Source organism: Capsicum annuum, chromosome 2, assembly GCF_002878395.1.
Source record: "Capsicum annuum cultivar UCD-10X-F1 chromosome 2, UCD10Xv1.1, whole genome shotgun sequence".
In the NCBI taxonomy this organism is placed as follows: domain Eukaryota; kingdom Viridiplantae; phylum Streptophyta; class Magnoliopsida; order Solanales; family Solanaceae; genus Capsicum; species Capsicum annuum.
Window position 1 is genome coordinate 136,254,807 of NC_061112.1, and position 7,204 is coordinate 136,262,010.

At 29.9% G+C, this 7,204-nt stretch overlaps 1 long non-coding RNA gene across 1 annotated transcript; it reads right to left on the bottom strand.

Annotated features, from left to right (window-relative positions):
• Positions 1 to 671: 671 nt before the first annotated feature.
• Positions 672 to 1,393, bottom strand: LOC124896041. Its single transcript, XR_007052426.1, has 2 exons — positions 1,148 to 1,393; positions 672 to 1,015 (listed from the first exon to the last, which is right to left on the bottom strand). It is a non-coding gene; the product is annotated as an uncharacterized LOC124896041 (long non-coding RNA).
• Positions 1,394 to 7,204: the final 5,811 nt, after the last annotated feature.

Below are 7,204 nucleotides of genomic sequence, written 5' to 3' on the forward strand. Positions count from 1 at the left end.
GTTTGGTTTAAAATTCTGTTTGGCTAGGGGAACGCTATCTCTGCAAATAAAGAAAGGAGTTTTGATGATTCTAAGGGTCGTCTAGTATGTGAGATAAGAAGAAATATTTCACGATAAAATTTGATACTAAATTTATATCATGTTTAGTTGATGATATAAATTTATTTCGAGATTAATTAATACTATCAACTAAACGTGATATATATCTAATACTAAGTATATATTTGTCCTTGAGACAAAATATGATATATTGAAAACCTTTAGTTCGATTATTTTTTTTTTCAAAACAAAAATTACCTTAGAGGCTCTCACCACGGGGCATATAAAATCCAAAAGTACATAATTTCTCTTTCAATACAATGACTTCTTTGATTGAAGAGCACATTAAATATTTATTAATTTATTTGAACTAATAAATCTTCGAGACGCTGATCTCTAGCTAAAGAAATCTAATATTTGAGCTTGAAAAGTTTCTGATCTAATAGTTCCATTCTAATGCAACATGTTTTTATTTGTAATATTAATAGACTTTACAAAATGAGTATCAAAAATTAAATTTACCCCGAGTGTGTGCTCACTAACATGAAAGAAGAAAATTTAATCGCACATAGTGTGTGTGTTGTGTGTATAAATATTTAATAGTAACATATATACTTAATAATACATCAGAATTAAGAAGGCGATGGATAATCAACTTTGATGAATCACTAATTTTTCATCGAATTTCAATTTATTTTTTTCTTCAAACAGAACAAAGATACATATCGAAAATCGAATTTCTCATCACATCATGGACCAAAATAAAAATCGAAAGACAATTTGTTCATGGATCCCTATTCCTAGTTATGTAAAATTTTTCTAGCATTGGTGCTAGATTCTTGTTTCTCGAAAGCTTCACATGTGCAATATCCACCAAGACATGTTCCAGTGCCTCTTGCAATGGGGACGTTGCAGTAAACTACACAGTCCTGATTGGTTTTACATGCTGGGCCAAAAGCATCCACACTTTGCAAACCTATTAGACATAGCAAAAAATTGAGTCAATTAGTAATGCCTAAAGGTGCGCTCACACAAAAAAAAGTTCATAAATCGTGACAAAATAATAAAAGAAAGGGACAATTCGATGTACAAAATAGAGAAGGCATACCAATTGAGAGAAGAATCACAAACATCAAAGAAAACAAAGTGTATGAAGTCTTGCTCATAGCCATGTCTTTAGAGTGTATTTATAAGTGGTGACTATGATAAAACTATACTATGATTTGTAGTTAGCTTGTACAAAACATTGCAACTCCTATTCAGATATATATAGTGCAGACAAGGTGATTGTTAGCTATATTAATTAAATCGGCAAAAATGGAAAATAAGTTAATTTGAAGTGAATATTGCTATCTAGATCATTAGTTGGGCAAAAATGGAAGAAGAATTAAAAATTCAATAGTCAATGGATGTTGTCACAATTGTTTAAGGTATGTAGTTGATTTTGTCATAGAACTTACTTACCAAAGACAGTATACCATATTAGATTCCCATAAACAAGAGTTGGAAGTAGTAGCTTATTAGATATTTGTCTAATAAAGGAGTGCATGATTAAATTTGAATGTATATTTACTTGAAAAATAAAAAGATCCAAACACAAATTACGGTTAATTTTAGTGTAAGGTGCAATAGCAAATGAAAGTGGCAGCTTGAATTTTTTTTTAAATGAGTTCATTGCTTAAACTGTTATTGAACTATTGGAAATATTTGATTAAAATTACATTGTTTTAAAAATAAAAATTTCATTTCTCTATTGTTATTTTTACTCAAAAATCAGTACTTAAGCCGAAAGTGTAGTTATTCAAACACTTTTTCCCCCCGCTCCATCTGATTAGAAGGATCGATACTATTTTCACTTATCTTTCAATGTACGTGATACCAACCTTCAATCAATCAATTGATGATAGAGGTGCTCAATCACCAAAGCAAATCTCACTTGTTTTACTAGACAATTTTTTAATAATGTGACGTATGATATTTTAAGAAAAATAGTTAAAATATTAAGATCGATTTATTCTATCCACAAATCTCTTATACGGTCTAATACCCGACCCGTAAAATTTCTTTACACACTAAACAAATAAAATCACTTTCCTAGTAAGGTGATAAGACATTTTAATTGCTTCATCCTTAATTAGAGCCCAAATTACTTTATCCTTGAGGAATAGTTACAAATTCGCAAGAAATTTTTTCTTCTTTCTAATTGAAAAAAAATGATATTTTATTTAGAAAATTAATGTATATTCTAGATGCATATTTTCCTCTACTCTTGTGGCATTTCCACTGAATAAAACAAAACAGTTTTCATCAAGTTACCCTAATTAGTCAAAACGTACCACAAACTAAAATACCATACCTAGAATTTACATGAACTTTTTCAAACAAACACCATCTTCTTCAAGCTTATTTTATTTTAAATTAGTACCTAAATAATAAGTTTCTTAGTCTAGATAATATAATTTATTGATTGAAATAGAAGCTTTAAATTCCAATCTCCTACTTTTTGGATTAATCAGCTCTTCAAGAAAATAGTGACAGGATGAAACTGTTATTTCTTGCATACTGAAGTTTGTGTTTTATTTGGACCATGAGCTGTATAATTCTTGATTATTTTTTAAAGAATAAAAGTTGATTCTTTTTTATTTTCTGGCTATTATCCGGTATTTTTATTAGAATCTCGATTAGTTCGAATTTGTATCATATAAAAAGGGGGGAAATACTTTTCGCAAGATCTTTTATTTTTATTTTTAAAAGGGGAAGTTGAAAATTTTAATTAAAAATAAAAATATAGTATATTTTATTCATATAGCTAGTTCGAAATTTGAATAGAGCCAGACAATTCTGGAAACTTTGCAATAACAATCGTAAAGGCTTCAAGAACAGCCACAAAAATTATTACTCTAATAAAATGAGGATCTAGCCAGCTTTTATCTTGGTTGGAATTTTTTTTTTTTTTTTTTTTTTTGTGTGTGGTTGTCACTTTCTGCCTTGATCTCAAATTTTGGAAAAAGAATTAGTCAGTATTTGTATCTTCCAATCTCATTTGCTTCTCGCATTTATTGTCATGCACGGTCTTATTATATATAATATTAATTTTAAAACAATTTAATCAAATTATATTTATAATTTCTTGATATCGTTTTACTACTTTTTTTCTTTTGACCACATTTAATGTATTATAGATAGGATAAAACTTAAAAACAATCTATTCCCTCTTTAGTTTTCAAAAATGATAAGTATTTTTTTATTTTTTTTTATAATTGTGTGATATTCGGATCAATTTTCGTACACTAAACTATTTCACCTAGTATTTACTTCTCATAAAACATTGAACGGATGGTAATTGAAAGAAGCAATTATATATGCTTAATATGGTGAGAAAAATTCATTATTCTTTGAATAGCTAGGCAAGTGGGACTAATGAAGTTAGCAAAGGTTATAGCAGTGTAATAAGTATCTTTTTCATTTTTAAATTAGAAATTTTGAGTTTAAGTTATATTGTTATTTAGTCGTTAAAAAGTCAGATGATTGTAAGTCCGACATTATTCTATTTACTCTCTCAGATGATGGGCTGATTTATTTTGCTAAAGGGCCATCTCAGAAAAATATGAAGCCGCCTTTATTAGAAAAATATTTTATTCTTCAATATGAGACTTCACAATATAAATTTGAATTTAACTAGATTATAATACTATAAATATCGAAAATTGAATAATAAGAAGAGACCAAATAGAAGTTGCAAAAAGAGAAGTCAAGAAAGGACTTAATAGGAAGTTTAGTTTGTCGGCAAAGATTGATTTATCTAGAAAACTATGATATAAAGTATTAAATTAGCACTTATGTGGTCCATTGTACTTGATGATCATTAGGGCAATTTTCCCTTTTTTTGTCCCAGCAACGAATGGCCCTATCTAATTTTCTCAAAGCCTAATTGACTCCCTATCCATCATTTGCTTTAAATCCCATCAGAATCAAAATTGACATTCAACAAATTAAATATTCTCATATTTATTAGTACTAAGTACTGCTAAATCTTATGATGATTAATAATTATCATGAAAACTAATTCCACTGTCACATCAATTTGTTGAGCTTACTATTTGTTTGTATTTTATTTATTGTTTGGGTTGAAGTTGAAGTTGAACGTACTCATATATATATATATGTATAGACAGTGATGGAGGTAGAAATTCATATTTGAGATTTTACCTGTGATTAAAGTAGTCTTTCAATCTCGCTCGACCCTACTAATGCACGAGAAACTTAGCTTCTTGTATGTCAAAGGAATTAATTCAACAATTTATTTACGATCAGAGAAAATCTCATCGTATATATGATCAATGTACGTGGTTTGTGATTTCAATAAAGGGTTTCAACGACATGAAATGTTTCAAAAGTAACGTAACGTACAAAGTTAGACAAAAGTTGAATGGAGAAAAAGAAGAACTAGCTAGCTAGATTGTTAGAGTTTAATTAAAAAGTTCACAACAATAACTGTACATCGCTCGATTCTAGTGTGGAATAGTTAAACATGTCCATGATAATAGTACTATATATTATATATCTCCAAATTCCACTTTTGTGAGACTAATTGACGTGAAATTCGAGTGATCTATTTCAACGTACTAGCTTCTCTTTAAAAGGATGTAAAAAGGAGCAACAACGTATTTAGTAAAATTCCACAAGTAAGATCCGAGGAGGGTAAAGTGTATGCTGACCTTGACACTATCTCGAGAAAATAAAGAGACTATTTTCGAAATACCCTAAAAGGATGTAAGAAGGAGACTAAATAAAAAGTTGAGAAGAAATAATTCAACTCATTAACGATATTGTCTGTTCTAAAACTACAACTCAGCACGAATTTAAGATACATCAGTAAAGTTTAATGCTGGTTTATATATATATATATATATATATATATATATGTATTTCAAAGATCAGAGGCATAGCTATAAGAGGTCATCGGGGTCTAATGTGTGCTTCAGTTAACTGATCAGCACGAACTTAGCTTTACAAAGAAAGAAAGATTTTGTTAAATGTGATATTAGACATAGTATGAAATTTCTGACTACAAAAGTATATATGACATTAAAGGTGACATAAACATTTAAAATTACAATTTTTTTTCCTTTGACTTTAGGGATCATTTGTTTGCACTTAATGGAGGTCTGAATCTGAATGGTTCAGACTTCAGACCATTAAGTGCGTTTGTTTTTTATTAAGATTTTAGCTTTTAATAGGTCAGAATAGGTCTTAATCATTCAGATCTACAATCAAGTCTTAATAGGTCTGGAGAAGTATTCTGGTGTTGGATAATCTTCACCGCCACTCTTTTTATAATTATCAGTCACCACCTTTGCCACCACCATCATTGTCAACCACCACCCACCACCACCAACCACCTCCACCATCACAACCATCATCGACAACAAATATCGCTACCAACCATTATTGTCAACTGCTGCTACACCTACTACCTCTATTATTCTGATTATATTTACCGCCGCCATCGCCGTCAACAGCACCACCATCATCAACCACTACTGATCAATCCCTACTATCGACCAACTCATCTATCACAACTAGCACCACCGCTAACTGCGACCACTAATACACCACAACCTCCACACATTCTTTGGCGGCCATCAGCATTGCCACTAGTAACGCCACCTCTACCATCACTTTAATCACTATCATCGCTACAATTTATTTCTACTAACAACCATCTCCACCATCATAACTAATAACATCTCCAAGTAGCATCAACACATCGTCAACCATCATGCATTCATTTTCCATCCATCACAATATACACCTCTCCAACTACTAACATCAAGCAACGTCACATCACAACCATCCCCACCCCCATCAATCGCCACCATCATAACATCACTATAATACCAACCATCACAACTATCACCACTAATATGACTAATCACTAACATCAATTATTGTCACCGCAACCACCATTATAAACCATCTTCACTATCACTAACAAACATAAATATTTTTTTTTCAATCAAATAATATAATTTTGTTGTATTAAATTACATACGTTTCTTATATATAATTAGTTTTTTATTTGAGTTATATTTTTTTTATTTTATTATATATACAAATAAATTTTTTTGCACATTCAGATATTGAAAAACAAACAATCTTAATCATTCAATTTTAAGATCTAGAGACAACATCTTAATCATTCAGATTCAGATGTCTGAATCTTAAAAAAAATAAATGCAGCCTTAGACTAACAAGTAAATATAGGGCCACATAAAATGGAACTACAATGTAGAAAATATCACAAATAAAATCTTTATTACGTACATAAATTTAACTTTGATGCTGTTGCGCGGCGTTTTGATCTTATCAGTAGACTAAGGGTGTCTTAGTTGGTCAATTTTTTGAAATTTATTGTACTTTCGAAAAACAAATTTCTTAATAATAAATTAAGAAAATGACACTCCTAGTGGAAATAATATACAAATAATATTTTTTGATGCCCCTTTTATATTTAATTTGAATTATATACAAATATTTTTAAAATAATATTTTTTGCTTACCACACATTTTCCTTCACGACAAACATACCCCAAGAAACCTTACCAGCCTAAGCCTTAGAAAAGTTTTGATTTGTCCTTTCATTTTAAAATCATCTAGCTAGTTAACTAGTGGAGCTGAAATATACAATTAATATTCACCCAAAAGTCTGAAAACCAATCAAAAACTTCTTTGAAACGTAAAATAGAATAAATGGAACCTACTACAATAAGAGTTAAGACACACAACAAATGCAAAAGAAACTCCGATACAGCGATGTTGCATTTGAATCGTAAATATTAGTTTATGAAACTTATGAATTTCTTTTTTGTGAAAGTGAATGTATAAGAAGCACGATTCGTGTTATCAGTCGTCGTGATTTCTCATTCATTTATTCACAACCTATAAATCTCTTTAGTTGATGCAAGAAATTAATCCAAACCCTAAATGGTGGCTTGCTAGCACCCTTTATGATGTAGTAGGGGCCAAAAGCTATTTTTTTCCAACAAGTGAAAAAAGGGAAGCAAAAGGAAAGAATGATAGTAATTGATAAGACAGGAAAATTATTTAATTTAAAACTTTTAAACAGATGAAATCATTAAAAAAAGACATTCAAAAGGATTAT